This window comes from Podarcis vaucheri, assembly GCF_965113315.1.
Source record: "Podarcis vaucheri genome assembly, chromosome: 4".
In the NCBI taxonomy this organism is placed as follows: Eukaryota; Metazoa; Chordata; class Lepidosauria; order Squamata; family Lacertidae; genus Podarcis; species Podarcis vaucheri.
In genome coordinates, this window is record NC_138762.1 from 60,285,623 (window position 1) to 60,307,493 (window position 21,871).

A 21,871-nucleotide genomic window follows, 5' to 3' on the forward strand; every position below is an offset into this window, starting at 1 on the left:
CTTTCACTCCCCTTCAGGAGTCTCAAAGCGGCTAACATTCTCCTTTCCCTTCCTCCCCCACAACAAACACTCTGTGAGGTGAGTGGGGCTGAGAGACTTCAGAGAAGTGTGACTGGCCCAAGGTCACCCAGCAGCTGCATGTGGAGGAGCGGAGACGCGAACCCGGTTCCCCAGATTACGAGACTACCGCTCTTAACCACTATACCACACTAGCTCCTGAAAACTGAAGATAGTAAATCTGGGACCTTCTATATGCAAACAATTCCATTTCTTCCCCATATTGGAGACACTAATTTGCCTGTGTCGTGTCGTTTTCATCTACTTCGCACAGTTGGGTGTTTGTGTGACTGGAGTGGTGTTTTGTTTGAATTTGTCTAATTGGCATTTGGGGTATATTGGACAGAAGCTTTACACAGGTACCATGAACACTCAGAGTGCACCAGACAGGGAATTTACACATGCTCCATAAAGCTCTTCCATACCAGAGGAAACACTGGCTTTCTCCATTATCTGTGCATTTAGAGTACATTGGATTATGATGACTCCAGTGTATGTACCTGGAGCTTCTTTATGCAAGGTTAAACCCTCTTGTGAAGGACCTCTGTGTGTGCATTGATGATGGGCATCTCCTTCTGAAGCTCTCCAAATCACCAGTGCAGGGACAGAGCTGGCCCATATGGCAGCAGCAGTCTGTGGCACAGGTAGGGCAGTGTAACTCACTTGGCTTCCCAATGACAAACATCAGTTGGTTAGAGCAGGCTTCCTGAACCTCGGCCCTCCAGCTGTTTGTGGCCTACAACTCCCATGATCCCTAGCTAGCAGGACCAGTGGTCAGGGATGATGGGAATTGTAGTCTCAAAACATCTGGAGGGCTGAGGTTGAGGAAGCCTGGGTTACAGAACATGGTGTTGATAATACCAAGGCTGCAGGTTCAATCCCCATATGGGATAACGGCATATTCCTGTATTGCAGGGGGTTGGACCAGATGATCCCCAGAGTCTCTTCCGATTCTATGGTTCTATGAAACGCTGATCATTTCTGGTTACTGAGAAAGGGAGAGGCAAGGGGGCCTTGCTGCAGTGTGGGCACACATTGGCGTGCCATATTGGCACCACACTGAGCTGCCCGTGCATCTCCCCCTCTTCCTTTCAGTATCCAACAGTGATTCTCAGCATTGTGAAGCCTGGTGAGCAATGCCCCACCCTGCACTGACCACCACTGCCATGTGGCCCACTCTTTCAATGCAGACCCCTTCCTTAAACCAGGGGTCAGCAAACTTTTTCAGCAGGGGGCCAGTCCACTGTCCCTCAGACCTGGGGGGGGGACTATTTCTTTTTTTGGGGGGGAAATGAACGAATTCCTATGCCCCACAAATAACCCAGAGATGCATTTTAAATACAAGGACACATTCTACTCATGTAAAAATGCACTGATTCCTGGACCGTCCTTAGGCCGGATATGGAAGGCGATTGGGCCGGATCTGGCCCCCAGGCCTTAGTTTGCCTACCCATGTATTAAACTATGCCATAAAGCTGCATTCTCTAAATGCTGAAACAGATGGCAGCCATGAGATCTCTTTGTGACTGATATGCAACAAAAAGCATTGAGAACAGCTTCATTTTTTTATATATAGCAGTGCTGTTCAAGAGCAGCAGAACCCTTTTCTGATTTTTCAGATTGCGGATTATATGTCATTATTATTTTTTGCCAAAACAGAGCTCCTAGCAACCATGCCAAGGATGAAGGCTAATTTTCAACTAGTAAATGTTAAGCTGAATTGCACCTTTTTTCAAAAGCTACCCATCGCTGGAGCTGCCATGTTGGAAAATGGCCATTCCTGCCCAAACAAGGCCAAATGAGGACTGGCCTCATACCCTATTTTGCTCAGCACGACAAACATAGCACTTGATCCAAATTTCATGCTTCTGCTTCAAATTGAGCAGGATTCTGGCGTTGGAGTGAGCCATCTCATCACTGTGATTTTATGATGGCAAGAATAAGCATGGCTTCTCCTAGAGTGACTATTAATTTCACAGTTGCTTCCAAGGGAGTAAAATGAAACACTGCAGGAGACAAAACTAGAAGGACTTGGCAAATGCTACAGGTGACGATTACAGACCTGCTGCTCACCACATCCAGGAAAGACAACAACCCTAACCATTCTTTAGCCCTCTATGTTGAGGGCGAACACTGCAGATGGTGACAGCAGTCACGAAATACCTGCTTCTTGGGAGAAAAGCAATGACAAACCTGGACAGCATCTTAAAAAGCAGAGACATCACCTTGCCGACAAAGGTCTGTATAGTTAAAGCTATGGTTTTCCCAGTAGCGAAGTATGGAAGTGAGAGCTGGACCATCAAGAAGGCTGATTGCCGAAGAATTGATGCTTTTGAATTGTAGTGCTGGAGGAAACTCTTGAGAGTCCCATGAATGCAAGAAGATCAAACTTATCCATTCTGAAGGAAATCAGCCCTGAGTGGTCACTGGAAGGACAGATCGTGAAGCTGAGGCTCCAATACTTTGGCCACCTCATGAGAAGAGAAGACTCCCTGGAAAAGACCCTGATGTTGGGAAAGATTGAGGGCACAAGGACAAGGGGACGACAGATGACGAGATGGTTGGACAGTGTTCTCGAAGCTACTAACATGAGTTTGACCAAACTACAGGAGGCAGTGGAAGACAGGAGTGCCTGGCATGCTCTGGTCCATGGGGTCACAAAGAGTTGGACATGACTAAATGACTCAACAACAACAACAACAACAACTTTGGTTGGTGGGGCCAGCACTCACCTTATTTTACATGTTAGCCCTTAATGGCTGAATACACTCTTCATTAATCACCCCAACAGCTGGTTCTGCCAACGTTATTGGTTCCTTCCTGTCTGCTGCTTGAGGTCCAGATCATGACACCATGATCTAGTAGAATCATTTTGTGAAGAGTGATAAATAGCATTTGGAGGATCAGAAAGGGAGAGCACAGAGGGTGGAAAAACTAATTAAAAATGAGGAAAGTTATGCCTGGGAGCTTATGTGAGTTTTCCAGCACCCCTTCCAGCTCCATTTTTATCTCCGGAATTTCAATTGGCCAAAAATGGGGTGTCACACAATATTTAGATGTAGCAAAGCATTACTCATCATAGAAAATAATGCTTTGGGACAATATGCATTGTTGAACTGTGTCATATGTCTTCCCTGCTTAACTCCTCTATTTTTACTAATAACATTGGAAAGCCTATCTGCTATATTAGGCAGTTGCCTGCCAGAAAAGAAGAAAGAAAAATCGACCAGCACCAGAATGTTAAGATATTGCATGGCAAAGAAGAATAGCCCAAAGACTATAACATATGATTAAAAACAAAACTTCAGCTTTTAATATTGCAGTGGATTGTGCCATTGCTGCCAGAGCATTAGGCATGAATGCACTGTGTTTTCTGCATTGTAAGTCTTTATTTATACACAACTGATTTGCCAATAAGTAAATTTGTTTCTTGGGAAATGCAATTCAGGTGTGAAAAAAATAATATCTTCTGGCAGTTCAAGGGCAGAGCATCACTTTAACTGGAGAAGGTCAGTCAGATTTGCTTATATAGCTTAAGATGCCTTGATTACACTAGCAGGCAGCACTTTCCCCTCACTTCTGAGAAGAAATACTGATTCAACCAGTGCTTTCCTGTGCCTTTCATTACATTTCTCTTGACCTCTCTGCTCTAATCATTGTACATTTGATTTTTCTTCTATTATTGTGTCATCAACACCAAACATATATGAGCATTAGCTTGCTGGAGCTTGCTGGATGTTGTTCCCAAAGTCAGCTGACTGGCTCTTTAAGTTGGCATAAAATACCCCTTTTAATATGGGCTGCAGGTAGCTTGCTCTTCAATCAAACAATCATAATACAGGCTTGACTACTGTAATTCGCTCTACACGGGGCTGCCCTTGAAGCTGTCCCAGAAACTCCAGCGCGTGCAGAATGCTGCAGCAGGGGGTTGGACTCGATGGCCCTTGTGGTCTCTTCCAACTCTATGATTCTATGATTCTATGGCTCCTCACAGGGTCTCTGCCTTGGGAGCATATTCACCCAGTGCTTTTCCAGCTGCACTGGCTCCTGGTGGAGTATAGGGTCAGATTTAAGGTGCTGGTTTTGACCTTTAAAGCCCTTCATGGCCTAGGACCCTTGTACCTACGGGACCACCTCTCCTGGTATGCCCCACGGAGGACCTTAAGGTCCATAAATAGCAACACCCTAAAGGTTCCGGGACCTAAGGAAATTAGATTAGCCTCAACCAGAGCCAGGGCCTTCTCAACACTGGCTCCGGCCTGGTGGAACGCTCTTTCTCATGAGACCAGGGCCCTGCGGGATCTGATTTCTTTCTGCAGGGCCTGTAAGACAGAGTTGTTCCACCTGGCCTTTGGCTTAGAATCAGTTTGATTTCCTCCCTTCTCTTTCTTTTTCCTTTCTCCTCCTGTGAAGAGGCTGCATCCTAATGTTTTAATGTTGTATTTTAATCTTGTTTTTTAAATTGTATTTTAATCAACTTGTTTTCATTATTGGCTGTTAGCTGCCCTCAGCTCGGTCTTGGCTGGGGAGGGCGGGGTATAAATAAAATTTATTATTATTATTAAAAAGATCAAGATCAAGATCCAAAGCTTCATGCTTTGGAAAAGATCAAGATTCAGTCAGAAGCACTTTGGATGCTGTTTCATTTGGCTCAGGGTTCGAATTTGAATCCCTGTTAGGGGAAAATGAAGCTTCATGGCTCCCTTCCTCCCTATTATGGATTTTTAAAAAACACACCAAAAAACTCAGATAATACTTTCCCCCTCTTGGCAGAACTGGATGGAATTTGCAGGTATATTAACCCCTTCTGAGTGGATAACAAATGCCATATTACTGACAAATAGGTCCAAGACTTTTTGTGATGGACACCATTAACACCCCCACCACCAATAAGAGTGAAGAATTAGAGGGAATTTTCAGGTATGGCAGTCCTGAATAAATGAATGAATCCTGCCAACTTTCAGGAGGATAGCTGCAGTGTTTTTTCCTGCCAAGGCAGCATTTCCTGATTGGGAGTTTGTTCATTCTATCATATTGTTTTATGGGTGATCTGTATGAAAATAGCAGAGATGGGAGAGATTTTCCAAGGTAAGAAACCTTGGAAACACATATGGATCCAGGATGTTTTGTGCCAGGCACTTTTAAATGGATTTGGGGTGGGGGAGAGCTGAAAGAGATTGCATCCCCCTCTCCTTTTTTCTGGGCAACAATATGAAAATGGCATGCTTTATAGAAGTGCCTCTAGGAAAGTAACCTACAGAACTTCAGAAGGAGGAGGGCAGGACCTAGGGAGTAATGATGAATTAAACTGCTTCAGGCTGGTGTTCTGCTAAATTGGCACAAAAAGTGACAGAAAGTAAGTGCAAAGGTGATTTGCCAGGGTGGGATATGTGGTCATGTGGCACAAAGGCAGAAGGACTTGAATATCAAGCATTTTCCAAACAAGTACCACTAGCAGAACTATTCCTTCTGAACTCCATCTGTTTTCCTCATATGACAAACTTTGAAAACCAAGTTTTCACTTTTAGAACATACACATCTGCAGCATATATTTTTAACACCCTAATATCCAAAGCGCCTCAGAGATCCCCACTTCACTCTGAGGTGCTTCAAAGAAATCCCACTTTGGCTCTGACAAGTCCCGAATCTGTTTGAAGACACCTGCTTTGGCTATTGATTTCGCAGCATTTTTTGCACGCCCCTAGCGGAAAAACATACTTGGGTGGGAGGCTCATCATACTTCCAGCTTAGCTGTACAGTGTGTCAGGAACTGCTGACTCACCATATAGCAAATGTTTGAGCTGTATGTAGATGGTAGTTTCTCAGTGAGGTACCCCAACACTCTTGACTGACACTGCTCATCCAAACTGGGCCACTGGATCCCCTTGGACAGAAAGGAGTATAAAAGGGCTTCCTGTTCCAACTGAGCCTCACAAAATCTTCCTGGCTTCTGGAGTTCCTCTATCCTTTGGCTGTCCTTCTGTCCGACTTGTTCCTTGATCCTGCCACCTGATTTGCCATGTGCTTCCAACTTACTCCTTGGTCCTTCCCACTGGCAGCTCACACATGTTCCATGTTCCTGGAAATTTAAATGTGTCAAGGCAATCCCAAGCTACATATTTGGGAATAAATGAATTATCACCAGGACACATGTCTCCAGTGCTCACTCTTCACAAGCACCCTGAACCCAACAAAGTGCCCTGGAATATCTTGCTGTGCTGGGACTGGGGAGTGCAAAACAGGCTTCAATTTTTTCTGCTGTGTAAAGAGAGAATTTGGAGGGTTCTTTAAAGAAATAAGCAAATAAGCTGCAAGCAATGTGTTTAGAGTCAGAGAGTAGAATTGCCATTACTGTTTCTGACAGTTCGGGATATTGTGTTTTTTCTTTTCCAAGATTTACACCAGAGGCAAGTGTGCATTATAATCCAGTATTATTATGCCGTACATGTTGGATGCTCATATGTTTGTGAGGAACATACTGCAGTAAGACCAGGAATACCAGCCAGAGCATTTGGGAGGCTGGGGGAATAGGGCTTGCCACTGTTGCCTCCTCCAGCATGTCCGTTTTGCTGCTGCCTGCCTCCTCTGGAGGAGAGATGAACTAGCCAGCTGTGGACCATCTAGCATGGTAAGAAAATTCCCACCCCATCTGAACTGTATTTGACCCAGGCTGTTGTGGCCACTTGGAGTACAGCAAAGCTAGAGCACTTGTATTTAGCTTTGGGCAGGGGTGGTGGTGATCTGTTAACTTATGTTTCCCTCTCTACTTATATTGAATTTATTCTGCTTTGTTGAAATATTATTTTGTCTCATTTGAATTTATTGATAGGTTTTGTGACAAGCATCACATAGGTTTAGTGTACCAAAATGTTTTGTATATTGATAATAAGATGGTGTTGTGAGCTTCTTTGTGCACAGTAGAAAACTGGCATTTAAATGAACTAAATTTAATTAGCCACTTTGGAAATGAGAGGTGTCAACAGAATTGCACTTCACATTTTTGGGAAGCATGTCTGTAAAGATGCAATTAAAAATCATACAGCATCTAGCATTGCACATTGCAATTGCTACAAGAGGCAGAAAAATCATTCAGTGGTCCACCAAGACCTTCAGCAGTTTTCAGATGGTCCATCAGAAAGCAAATGTTTGGGAACCAATGGAATAAATGGACTTGTTTCCATGGATATACATACACACACACACACACACACACACACACACACACACACACACATATACATACACACACACACACACACACACACACATACAGAAAAGTGCTGTGACCCATCTATGTAGCTGATTCCCCTCCCCCACTCTTTGCGGGGCTTTGTTCTACCCCAGTTATCCTCCTTACCTTTTTCATCCTTGGAAGGCTCTCTGTGGCCAGGCACCTGCATATAGTACATATCACACAGCCCTTGTTTATCCTTCTATATAATAAAAGGTTACAAAATCAATAAAAATAAATGGGATCTGCACAAACTCATGCTAGTACTCTTGTTCTGCTCTCAATCATTTCCTTGGTGCCTGGGCAGGAGAATTTCCAGGTGTTTGTACTCATAATTCCCATAATTTTGGACATTAGCAACAGTGGAACCATCCTGAATCTATAAAAGTTCCATGGGAGTTTGCCAGTGCCATAGGCAAGACTCGATTTTTAAACTGATACTTCTTTTTCTTTTTCTTTTAAGGCAGATATCATTGGCTGTAACTAGAATTTGGATACAGAAGATTTTTTACTGTCGAGTCAACACAGAATAGAAAGCCTAATGAAGCTTGAACACATTATTACAGGGATTTTCTACTTCTCTTTCATTCATTTAAAGTAAATATTATTGTAGCATGTATTGAAGGCTTGCTTTTTGTTATTAACGTTTAATGTTCAAAGCCTGAGATTTGAATACTACCTATCCATGCATATATAGATGTCTTTTATTTTCATTTCAGTTTCAGTTTCAGTTTTTTAAAGAATGCAAGTATAATGTGCTTGAAATAGATGCTTGTTTTATTGCATATGCAGTGCAGTCCTAAGTAAGTTTATGCAGAAGCAAGCAAGCAAGAATATTACTGGCATGGGGTATCTGAATCTCTTTTGCAGCTTTATCGGTCAGCACAAATGTAAAGGAAGCACAATTCAAAGTTCATAGTAGATGGTGCATTGCTCTTGTTAGGCTTCACCTAATGCGTACAAGCTACAGTCAGTATTGCTAGAAGGATTGTGGATAGATGGGCTTCTTCTTTTCACCTTTGGTGGGAATGTCCAGCAGTTTTCCAGCATGGTTTCTGATTCCTGCCAGGAAAGACTACACATTAGACCACAGACTGCACCTAAAAGCTATGTTTCCTCATCCTTTTGAACCTAATGACCCTGGAATCCCAATTTTGAAATAAGATCTCATGGCAGCATGGTTTCCATTTCTCTCCTGTGTGGAAGCCCTTCAAGCTTCTGATCACACCCCAAACTAAAATAAATCTCCATTTCAAACGTCTGTTCACCAGAATTTGGTGTGGCCAAGTAGTTGAGCCACACCTCCTTGTGTTTTTCATATGAAGGCCTCCTGGCCAACCTGGCTGCAGCAGCTGCTGAGAGAGATTAGACAGGGCTATAAATAACAAGAGAGCTCCAGCTAACATAGTGCCAAAGGAACAGATAATTAGGCAGCTGGGGGCTATCAAATGTATTGTGCAGAATGTAACATGCATGACTATCTACCTGCTGGACAGACAATGTTCACCACATTAACACTCCAACAGATCTTGCTCCCCCTTTAGATTTTGTAGGGGGTGGGCAAAGCCATAGCTTGAGATTCAGCACACAGAGTAAGTCAAGCCTCTGTCTATCTTCCTGGCCCAGTCCAAAACTGAACTGGCCCCTAGTCTCTTGTTCTCTTACACTCACTGATGACATCACCTCCAACCTCTCCCCTTTACTGGGAGAAGAAGGTAGCAGTGAGGTCTGCACAGTGCAAGTGCACTGGCAGGAGCACCAGATTGAATCTGCCAGTGCATTTGCACCATGCTGACCTTGCCACCACCTCTCTCCCCCTCCTCCTCTCTGTCCTAATATGCAGCAGTCATGTCGACAGCTGAAGGTCAGTTGAGCACCCCCACCGTCCTATCTGCTTCTGAACATTGTTAAATGACAGAGTTTGCTGCTGCCACATTAATGATAGATTTAAAAGGGATGTTGGTGGGTTAATGGAAGGTAAGGCTACCAATGACTACTTGCCTGTTGGGTTCAACCCTGAATATCAATTGCTGGGAATCACCAGGGGGGAGAATGCTGTTGCACCAAGGTTCTGCTTAGAGGCTTCCCATGGACATCTGGTTGGTCACTATGACACTAGACTAGACACTAGACCTTTGATCTGATTCATCAGGGCTCTTGTTATGATTGCTCTTATGCAAGAGCAGCTGGTTAAGCTGAGACCTGTTGATAGTCCATGCCATCTGTGGGTAGGGCTAGCAACATGCCTGAATCAGGGGGTGGAACCATTTGCTGTCCCTTTCACACAATATGCACATGAAAGGAACATTAGCTAATAATGCATACATTACATTTGGGGAGAGGAACCATGGCTGACGTTAGAGAGAGCCTGACAAACAAAAGATGGGCTACACCCAGAGCACCAAAAAAAGTGTAGTGAGGCCCCAGTAATGAAACAGGGTTTTGTTTTTAGTTTAGTAACGTAAAAGATAGACACAGAGCATTAGGTTGTACTGACAGGGAGCTGCAAAAACTATCTCAGAAATATACCCACGTTTGATTTATTTTAACGTAAATTAACCAACCACATCAGGGATGAGTGATAAAATGAGCATTAAACTGTTCAACAATGCTAACATAAATGAGGATGAGCTTGCCATTGTGCTTCTTGCCTTCTGTGCTGTTTTACCTACAGTTTTTATGTAATGAGTTTTTGCAATAAAGGGGGGAAAAACAAGTATGGACCAAGTGCATCTCAGCCATAAAAACAGAAGTTGCACAGAGATTATGAAGCGGATGCTTCAACCTCCAGCAAGTGTCGTCCGTCTTGTAATTATATAAGCAGGAGTTAATGAGGCCTATTAATGTAAAACCAAAAATCAACATTCTTTGGTCAGGTTGTGTTAAATCTGCAATATTTTATGTAGAAATCATAGCCTTGGATTTTATGCATAATTAATTTTTTAAATGTTCCCATTACTTGGTCCCTCTGCTTGCTAGCAAGTTATTGAGCTTGAAGATACACACACACACACACGGTGCAAGCAGCTTGTCATTTGTGAGAATGCTTTTTCCAAATGTATGTTTTTTAAATAAAGAAGTTCTTGTATCTTTATCCTCTTATAAGGAGGTTAAGCCAGCATAGCACTTGCATTTATTTTAAGGGTGAATAAATGTGTTACAGACAGCAAAAGATACACGTGTAATGTATCCCTTTACTAAAAGTCCCGCAACAAATAGACTTCAGAAAACAATGGAGATGAAACAGTGAGAATGATAGTATCAATGGCTCAATTTGAAACATTTATTACTCTGAAGTAATAGAGTAAACATAGAGTTTAGCAGCCTTATATCTCTAGGAAGTAAACTTCCATTTGTATCTTTAAATGTACAGCACATGGTTTTATGATGATATTGCATCTTTAGTATGCTGTTTCAAATGATAAGTGTGAAGCATAGCCACAGCTTAAGTGTCAGGTCTGGGAAGTGAATGAGCACCACCAGCAAACTCTCCATCCCAAATTAGTCAACACTGTGCCCCTGGATTTCCAGACTAAACCTGGGCATGTTTACTTAGAAGAAGTCTGAGTAGACCATGTAGTGGAACCTCTGCATCCTGAGTGTGTTTGGGACTGCAGCCTTAGCAAGGTCTGCTGTGATGGGCTTTTGATAATTCCTAAGTGGCACAAAATAGCAACTCCACAGAGACTTGTCTCCCTACTGCTTTAGGTAGTAGATCCAAAATTAACCACTTACTTTTAAATTGGGGACAGCTTAACATTACCAGAATTCAGACTGCTGGACTAAGCTCAATGGGAGAGGAGGGAGAAAAATTGTGCCCATTCTGGAACAGTTCAAGGAGAATATTTGCATTAAGAATCACTTACTGCCACTTTGTAATCATCCTATAAGGGAAGGGGGAAGATTTTCTGGGCAATTTTGATATGTAGGTAAAAATAAAAATAAATGCATAATTAATAAGACACAATGCATAATTAATCATCTTTAATACTCTCTTGTTAGAAGAACAGCTGAGCTTCTGTGATTGGAGTCCATGTTGTCCTGAGCTAATTCTTTACATTTCTGAACTGGGAAATTAACTTTCCCCAAGTGCTGATGTTTGCTCTTTTGGGCTCTAATCAGACTCCTTTGGAAAGAGTAATAAACGACATGAAAATATCTGTTTTACTGTTTCCTTTTTTAAATTTCAGTGTTCCAGGTTAAGAAGGCTACAAGTTAAAACAGCCTCCCAAAATAATAAAGTTGCTGATGTGGAAATATTTTCCCATTAGGAACATTTCAGTATATAGGACATCTCAGTAGCGCTGCATTTCTTTATTCATGGAATTAAATTTTATACAACTGTGAAATATAGCTAAAGGACCTAGATTTCTACACGGATGATGTAGAAAATCCAAAAGATTGTTGTGATGAAAAAGGATGTCTGCATATATAGGCTCAGTTTCCTTCTGGGGAGAAAGTACTGGAGAATGATGGTGTCTCTTATAATAATTTGTTTATTTACAAATGTGCACATGAAGCAGAGGGGACACAGAGATATTTTTAGTTCCTTCCCAAGTGTGCCTTCTTGTTAGTTAAAAAAATTCAGCCATTTTTCTTGTTCACTGTCTAAACACAACCTACTTTCTCCCTTTTCCTCTGCCCTCTTCCAAGACAAAAAAGCCAAAATAGGAGGTGAGTGACCTTAATGCTAAAACAGCATTGTTGGTAGCCAAGCCACTAAAGGCAGGCTGCCTTCCAGAGTTTATTGTATTGCACATCCCATTATCTCTGACCATTGAGCAGCAGGAGTTGGCGAGGAAATAGGTTTGGTGCAGATGCAGCGATGGGAGCTCTGGGTTGTCTTTGTTGCTGTGCCTGCATTACACTCAGCTCCCCTCCCCTCCCCATCCCTCCTCTCCTTCTCAGTAACCAGCACCAATCCCAGGATTGGCAAGCTTGGATAAGCAACACAGTCCCACCTTACCCCACCTTACCCTTACCCCACCTTACTTCTGATTGCTCCTGCCATTGGTTGTACCAGCTGGGGATGATAGGAGATTGGAGACTGACAATATTTGGAGGGCCACAGGTTGCCAACCTCTACACTAAGGGATCTTTCTCGCTAAGGTTATATTTGCAGTGTGGGTGCTGATGTCATGCAGCTTAAATCTGTGCTGTGAAGTCCTTGGCCATGAAGTAAAAAGGTAAAGGGGACCCCTGACCATTAGGCCCAGTCATGGCTGACTCTGGGGTTGCAGCGCTCATCTCGCTTTATTGGCTGAGGGAGCCGGTGTACAGCTTCCGGTCATGTGGCCAGCATGACTAAGCCGCTTCTGGCGAACCAGAGCAGCACACGGAAACAGTGTTTACCTTCCCGCCTGAGTGGTACCTATTTATCTACTTGCACTTTGGCGTGCTTTCAAACTGCTAGGTTGGCAGAAGCAGGGACTGAGCAACGGCAGCTCACCCCATCATGGGGATTCAAACCGCCGACCTTCTGATCGGAAAGTCCTAGGCTCTGTGGTTTAACCCCCAGCGCCACCAGCATCCCTTTTGGCCATGAAGTAGGGACCTACATTTGACTCTGTTCTTCACACCAACATTGTCCTGGTTTCCAACAGGCTGTAACATTGGGCTCCTTTCACATGCCTGGGGCTTCCCTCACTGCCCTTGTGGTCCAGAAAGGATGGAGACATGTTAGAATGTCTCACACATCACAAATGGGCCTGAGAAGGGACCCTTTGTAGGATGGCAGATACCTTCTTGCTCTTACACAGTAAGGTAACAACCAAATATTTCTACCCTATTAGAAGTTCAAGTGCCTCTGCTAGCTGAGGAGGCCGATCATCTCTGAAGCTGTGCCCCAGTGGAAGAAAGCAATCATTTGGAGGAGCTAGCCATTGGCAATGCCACTCATAATCTGTCCCCCTGAATGGAAGCCCTGCCAATGATGCAAAAATGGTCCAACTCTAAGTGATAGTGGCATTATTTGGCATATAGCACAGGACTTTGGACCAAGCCATTAGTCAAATCAGATCACACAAAGAGCAACCTTCTATCCAGTTCCCATTACTGAAGATCCCTGTGCTATAACATTTATATTAAGACCAAACTGTGGTGCTTCAGAATTTTGATCAGGTCAAGTTTAGATATGGGGATGAGAAGAAGTATAATCCCTAATCAGCCATGTGTTGAATATTCAAATATGCAAAGCGCCAACTGTTCTGCTGAGAATTAACATTCTGGGGGACTGGGCAAGCTACATGCTTGAGGAATCCTTGATGAAATGATTATAATGAAGGCACAAAGACAGATAGGGAGCCACAGCATTAAAGCCTGCCTCAGAAAAACCCCTGCCAAGATAGGTTTGCTTAACAAAGAGGGAGTGACTTGCCAAAGCTTACTCAACTGGTTTCACAGCTAAGGCTCAAATTGCACATTATTGGTATTAGTATTAGTATTAGAAATATTTTTTTGCCTGCCTTTCACCCAGCATTAAAAACATCACCACCACCACCATCATCATTAAAAACAACCTACATTGTGGCAAACCAGTTGGCTTTACTCCAGATCTGCCCTAGTCATGTATAAAGTGTGGCTTAGAAGCCCTGGTTTTAAGAGGTAAAGGAGATGCAGAGTTCAAGGGAACCATAGCTCAAGGGAAAGAACATAGCTCAGTTGTAAAGTACAGTGGTACCTCAGGTTAAGAACTTAATTCATTCTGGAGGTCCTTTCTTAACCTGAAACTGTTCTTAACCTGAAGCACCACTTTAGCTAATGGGACCTCCCACTGGCGCCGCGCCACCGGCACGCGATTTCTGTTCTCATCCAGAAGCAAAGTTCTTAACCCGAGGTACTATTTCTGGGTTAGCGGAGTCTGTAACCTGAAGCGTCTGTAACCTGAAGCGTCTGTAACCCGAGGTACCACTGTATACACTTTGCATGTATTCTTGATGTACATTCCAACTCTGCAATTCTATGAACAGGTCCCAGGTTCAATCCCAGGCATCTCCAGGTAAGGTTGGAAAGGAATCCCACCTGGAAACCTACAGAGCCACTGCCAGCCAGTGTAAACAATACTAAGCTTGATGGACCAGTGGTCTAACTCAGTGTAAGGCAGCTTCCTCTGTCACGCGCTCCCCCAACTTACCTCCTTACAGCCTTGCCACCGCCACTCCCCTTTCTCACAGCCAAGCTCACATCTAGTATTGGAGCCTGACAGAGAGATATATGAGTTTGGGTGATATACTTTAGGGAGGTAAGTTATAGGAAGAGAGAGAGTCTAGTGCTTCTCACTTGTATGTTGCTTTAACTTCTAAAAACATGGCTCCTCCTTGCCCTCACTTTATATGTGATTGGAGTTGTCCCAGATTTAACCATATGGGCCAGCTCCTCTCATGTGTAGCTTGACCTGAACAGTCTTTCCTTAAGTCTAAGCTTTAGTTTTAGCTGTTCAACTACACTGGTATTCTAGCACCTTTCATGTGTGATTGAAAGATTACGCTTTGTTCAATTGTTCTTATTACCATGTTTCTGTTTATGTCATTTAACTCAGCACAGCATTAGCATAAGGGAGCAAAGAAAGTTAGAGTACAAAAAGGGGACAGCATATTGCAATGATTTCCCCACATCTGGTGACTGAGTTGTGCCCTTTAGCAAATACTGCATAAGCTGAGGAAATTCTAGAACCAAGTTGGTTTTGATGAAAAGGCTTTCGCTTGTATGGATTTTCTACTGTGGCTGGCTGTTATATTCCCATGTAGGTGCTCTCTATTCTGAAACACACTGTCACTGTTACACTTGCAATGAAGCAAAACAGAACAAATATCTCACTGATCTGGCTCATGGCTCCAAAATAATTCCTGTTGGAATTAAAGAGATACTTCTGTCAAATACATCCACTAACACCGGCTAAGGAAGAAGAGATGTCAGTCTCCATTCAACATATTTTCTAACCTTAGCTTCAAAACTATGTGTGCTCCTATACGACTGTACCTTTGCTATAAAATGTAAATACTATATTTTTTAAAACCATATAATGAGGAGATTTTTGGATGCACAGTTTTCTAACATCATTCAGTCATATTTTTATGGCTGGTCTTAGGGCTGAGCATCTGACTGGTCAAAAAAGGGATTCTCACTTATTAATGCCTAATGGGCAAAAAGGCCAGTCACAATTATAACCCTAGCCCTCTAGTAGTACTATATATGGAAACCACCTGGTAACTGTGGGAGATTTTATGCAACCAAACATAACTGTATTTTAATTGCCACTAACAAAGGGGTTGGGACGCGGGTGGTGCTGTGGGTTAAACCACAGAGCCTAGGGCTTGCCGATCAGAAGGTTGGTGGTTCGAATCTCTGTGAATGGGGTGCGCTCCTGTTGCTTGGTCCCTGCTCCTGCCAACGTAGAAGTTCAAAAGCAAGAAGTGCAGGTAGATAAATAGGTACCGCTCCGGCGGGAAGGTAAACGGCGTTTCTGTGCGCTGCTCTGGTTTGCCAGAAGCAGCTTAGTCATGCTGGCCACATGACCCAGAAGCTGTACGCCGGCTCCCTCAGCCAATAAAGCGAGATGAGCGCCACAACCCCAGAGTTGTCTGCAACTGGACCTAACGGCCAGGGGTCCCTTTACCTTTTTAACAAAGGGGTTAAGGATCACAGAGCCGTAAATTTCTAGAAAAGGCATGGCTAGGTCATACCCTCTTACTTTTTTTTGGGGGGGGGAGTATTGTTTGTTTCCTGTTCTTCTCTCTTTCCCCCTGCTTTTGAATCATATACAGCAAGCTAAGCAGACATCTGAGGCTGCTTCTCCAGACTCAGACCATGTGTTTGAGACTAACTTCTGTATTTTGCAACCAAGAATACCTTGCCTGTGCCGTTTCTGCTGTAGCATTGAACAATGCATGAATGAAACCTGTAACGTACTGTAAGTAAAGCATTTAAACTTACTAAAGCTCAAAGTCTATTCACTCCAAGTGGGTAGAGGCAGGGGAGAACTGTAAGCACGTAATAGTGGGACATTTAAAGGTTTAACAACCTATATTTCCCATGCTTTGCAAATGCTGCGTAGAACTGTGTTTTAAACTCTGCTGGGGACTGCTTTGGCTAAAGAGTGAGCCAAGCCCCCCCCCCCCAATAATTTCAAATTCAGGAAGTCAGCCATTTTTCTTTGTAGTTCCCCACACATGTGGGACTTCATGATTAATTGGTATTCCCCAGTTATTTCCCAACAGTAACAAACTAGTTAGCACCACGCCAGCCCATTTGCATTCCTGTTCTAGGCACATGTTCACTTTGCACAGTGGACTCCCTGAATTTCCCTGTCAGCAAAGCAAACTGTTGCTTTCCTACAATGTAGTCTGGGATTGCATCCCAACTTGCAATTGTGGTGGAGAACATAAGCTTCTCCTGGGTGACCCGATAAGGCACTCAGGCCGTGTGTGAGAGATTAGAAACTGCCTAGACTAAGGGGGCTTATTGAAATAACCAATTACTTTACAACGTCTAATTCCCATAAAATAAAGGAGTGATTTGCTGCTCAGAAAGAGACCTATACTACTGAGGAGCTAGGATTACCACCCCCCACAGAAGGGAGGGAGCATGTTAATCAACTTAGATGCATGCAAATTTTAAATTGCCTATTATTTAGCAGTGAGAATGAACTTAAAAAAAAAAAAAGCTGAATGCATCCTAACTGATTCCTAGCCAACCTTTCTTAAAAACCTGCAAAGAAGGATTTTCCACAACCTCCTTTGGCAGCTTATTCCATTTCTGGACTGCTTTTCTAGCTAGGGAGGTTTGCTTAGTCTTTGCCCAATTCTACTTTCCTGGAGTTTAAAATCATTGCTCATACCCTCAGATAGACTGAAGAATCGACTCTCTTCTTTCTAATTTAAGTAAACCAAGAAAATAGTTGCGTATCTCCCTTTAACCTCCTTTGCCTTCCCCTCCAAGTTAAACATATTCAGTTACTCTCACTTCCCTCATATGCCTTTCCTTATAGACGTGATGTCAGCTTTGGCCCCAACCTAGCACAGGAGCCAAGTCCCAGGGGCTGAGGTCCCTTGGCCTCCCCCCAATAAAATATTTGATGGGGCTGTCCCCCGCAGTTTATGCTACTGACTTTCAAATTTTGTGATTGTTAAAACAGATACAAAAAAATAAAATAATGAATTTGAGTCATGCGACTCATATTGGGTCTACTAGACCCGTTTTTTAAAAGCAATGTGGACTAAAGTCACTTCTGGACCCCCTCCAGGATTAAGGGCCCTGAAGCGTAAGCTTCATTAGTTTCATAGTAGATCTGCCCCTTGGGTTCAGTATGTGCTATAGCAGAGGCAGCCCTCCAGTTGTTGTTGGATTCTTGGATTCTATCTCCTACCATTACCGCAGACTGTTGGTCGTGCTGGCTACAGCTGATGAGAGATGAGAGTCCAATAACAACTGGGGAACGCAATGTTGGCCATCCCCTGTGCTATAGAGTTATTGGGCAAAGTCTGCTTTATACTATTTTATGGTTTCTGTGCTACTGTATTATTATTTTTTTTAAGTGCTGGGGAGATGGAAACTCCCTGCGGTTTCTTGGCAAATAAATTGCTGGCTTCGTATGATCCAGTGCGCATGGATTGTTTGCCACATAGAGAATGCCTCCAAAGGAAGTAATTCAGCCTGACTTATACCTGGGGGGTGGAGGGGGGCCATGTGTGCGCTTCTCTTAGATGATACACTGTCAATGGTTTCACCAGGTGAATCAGAAGGTAAACTTTCTAAGCTGTTAGCAGCAGCTTTCACTGCATCTCAGAGCGAAGTGGTTGTTGAGAGCATTACAAACTGTGACAGTTGTTTAGGTTGAGCAACCTGCAGTTTTTCAGGAATTAAACACAGTGGGCCAATGTGTGCCCCACGGCTCAACATATGCACGGTGCTTGTTAGAGATACAGAAGCGACCCGTATATCCGAGGGCACGGAGTAAGTTGTCTATTGTCTACGTTGCATAATCTGTCTGTGATGCCTTGCAGCACTCTCACCTATTTCTTCTTTCCTTTTATATTAACATCCCCCTCCCCCAAGTCTTTTAGGGTGTCTTTTACATGACAAGAATTTAGCACTCACGTTGCCAGTTTTCATCTATTTACATTGTGTTTGTGTTTTTGCCCCTTATTTGCTCACAGACTGCTGCCCTGAAAACAAACAAATGCGGAAACAAAGTGTTAGGTAACTACAGTGGAACCTCGGGTTGTGAATGTGATCAGTGTGGGAGACATTTTCACAATCTGCACTGTTTGCAACCTGCAGTACCACGTCTGCACATGCACACGTCATGATTTGGCGCTTCTGCGCATGCGCAAAGCGCGAGTTAGCGCTTCTGTGCATGCACGAGCGCCAAAACCCAGAAGTAACCCGTTCCAGTACTTCCGGGTTCAGTGCACTGCGCAACCCGAGATTGCATAACCTGAAGGGTCTGTAACCCAAGGTACCACTGTATCCCTTTTGGCAGTGCGAGCAAATTCATCACTCCCTGTGATATGAGGAGCATTCGTCCCCAGTAATAGGAATTAGGGGTGTTTCCCCCCTCTCTTTCTTTCTTCATTGCTGCAGTGGAAGCATCCTTCTAGCCTGCCTTTGAACCAGAAAGCAATCCTTAATGTATAAGTTTAAATCCCTTCAAGGTTGATATCATACTTCTTCTAAAACAACCAATTAAGCTTTAATTTCACTATCATTTTCAGATACACAGCCATCACTGTCTCCAGCAGTGCTGATAAGGACTACAGTGACAAAGACACACACTCAACTAGTAATTTAACAGAGAGAAAACAGGTGAAGGATATATATATATATAAACTGAACTATTATCAACCCACAGCTGCTGTTTGCTGCTGTGACAACTATTGATTAAAACAAGAAAACAAGAGTGAATATTTCCTCAACCTTCTGCTTTTCTCTTTAATTCAGAAAAGTGGGAGGGGGGAGGAAAAATATTTTTGATCAATGAGGTGAAGGGTGGGACACATGCAGCAGAGGTGTCAGGTGCAGGCAACCACAGTAATGGCATTTCCCAGGATTGCTTTGCCGATTATCTTAGCGCTGACCTGTGAGCGCACTCTTCCCTAGGGAGAGCCACTCGTCAGTCTCCATATTAACTCATCACTGAGCTCCTCCATAGCCAAGGCTCTGCAATCAAGCTTCTAGCACATGGGGTTAAGCTGAGCGTCTGGTGTGTGGTGGTGTCTTGGTGCAGATTGCTATCAGCGGGAAACTAAGCTGCAGATTACTTATTTCATTTTGCAGATGATAATAGGAAAGGGGGAGGGCGCTGGTTCAGGAGGCTATGATGAAAGAGTCTGTCAATTAGGTCCTGATTCTGCCCAGGGTGTAAATGGAACCAGTGATCTCCACTTTCACAGCCATGATGATGATGATTCACAGCCATGTCTATGCTTCTCCAAGTATCAGTTTGGAAACGGCTCCCTCTAATTGAAGTAATCATCAACCAAGAGGGAAGTAACTGGTGCCTTATTGATAAAAACGTTCTGCTCTTGGGTAAACCTATTCCCTGGAATAGTATAATAGGACAGTTTTAAAAAGAAAAGAAAAACTTCTTGTGTTCCTTCTGCTGCAGAGCCTTTTTCAGAAGCCAGTGTAGGACGGGCTACTGCACAGTACATGGAAATAATACACAGTGGATAGAGCAGAGCATTGGGGCAAACTCAGGAAATTGCTATGAGATCTGTATTTAGAAGATCATAGAAGATCATAGAATCATAGAGTTGGAAGAGACCACAAGGGCCATCGAGTCCAACCCCCTGCCAAGCAGGAAACACCATCAGAGCACTCCTGACATATGGTTGTCAAGCCTCTGCTTAAAGACCTCCAAAGAAGGAGACTCCACCACACTCCTTGGCAGCAAATTCCACTGTCGAACAGCTCTTACTGTCAGGAAGTTCTTCCTAATGTTAAGGTGGAATCTTCTTTCTTGTAGTTTGGATCCATTGCTCCGTGTCCGCTTCTCTGGAGCAGCAGAAAACAACCTTTCTCCCTCCTCTATATGACATCCTTTTATATATTTGAACATGGCTATCATATCACCCCTTAACCTCCTCTTCTCCAGGCTAAACATGCCCAGCTCCCTTAGCTGTTCCTCATAAGGCATCGTTTCCAGACCTTTGACCATTTTGGTTGCCCTCCTCTGGACACGTTCCAGTTTGTCAGTTTGTTATTTGTTTGATTATACTTTATTGAGGTTTCCTTTCTTTCTCTTACTTTGCAACTTCATTGAAAATAGTTCCAATGCAAACAACAACAATGGTGTTCTATATGCACAAGAGTTTCCTGTTCTTTATTGGGAAATGCTGAAAGAGCATGCTGTTAACATACTTCAATTCTGCCACATCTTAGGCACATTAAAGGGTAATTAATTAACTAACTCTAGATACAAAAAAGTGTAGAGAGATTCATGTTGCTATAAGTAAAGAATTATTATTATTATTAGTAGTAGTAGTAGTAGTAGTAGTAGTAGTAATAAAAAAATAAAATTATTTTTTATACCCCGCCCATCTGGCTGGATTTCCCCAGCCACTCTGGAAGGCTTCCAACAGAATATTAAAAATACGATAAAACATCAAACATTAAAAACTTCCCTAAACAGGGCTGCCTTCAGATGTCTTCTAAAAGTCAGATAGTTGTATATTTCCTTGACATCTGATGGGAGGGCATTCCACAGGGCAGGCGCCACTACCAAGAAGGCCTTCTGCCTGGTTCCCTGTAACCTCACTTCTCGCAATGAGGGAACCACCTGAAGGCCCTCAGAGCTGAACCTCAGTATCCAGGCTGAATGATGGGGTTGGAGATGCTCCTTCAGGTATACTGGGCTGAGGCCGTTTAGGGCCTTAAAAGTCAACACCAACACTTTGAATTGTGCTCAGAAACGTACTGGGAGCCAATGTAGGTGTTTCAGGACCAGTGTTATATGGTCTAGGTGGCCACTCCCAGTCACCAGTCTAGCTGCCACATTCTGGATTACATGAATAACTGATGGTGGAGATACTAATTTGTTTTTTCTGCACCAGCCTATCTCAGATATCTCCCTCCTAGTAGCCTTGTGGGAAAATAGTGATGAAGAGTGAAGAAAATTTAAGACAGTAGCATTCTGAACCTGAACTGAAAAAAATAAGTATGGTGTTGGGCCAAATAAGACCTGGGAAATCAGGGTTCAAGCTCCAACCCAGCCATGAAGCTCACTGGGTGACCTTGGGCCAGTCACATTACCTTAGCCTAACCCACCTTGCAGAGTTGCCGTGAGGATAAAATGAGGAGGAGGAGAGTCATGTATGCCACCTTGAACTCCTTGGAAGAAATGTGCAATGTAACAATATATATTTAGATTATTTGTGGTAAAGCAGAAAAATCCTTTTCCTACTTGATATCCATTCTACACAATCCTAAACATAAACTCCAATGTATTTCATTTTGTATTTTTATGTTGTGAACCAGCAGGTGATCTTCAGATGAAGGCCGGTATTATTATTATTATTATTATTATTATTATTATTATTATTAGTGCAAATTATTAGTCAAGGTTTTGATGACTACCTGTGTTAC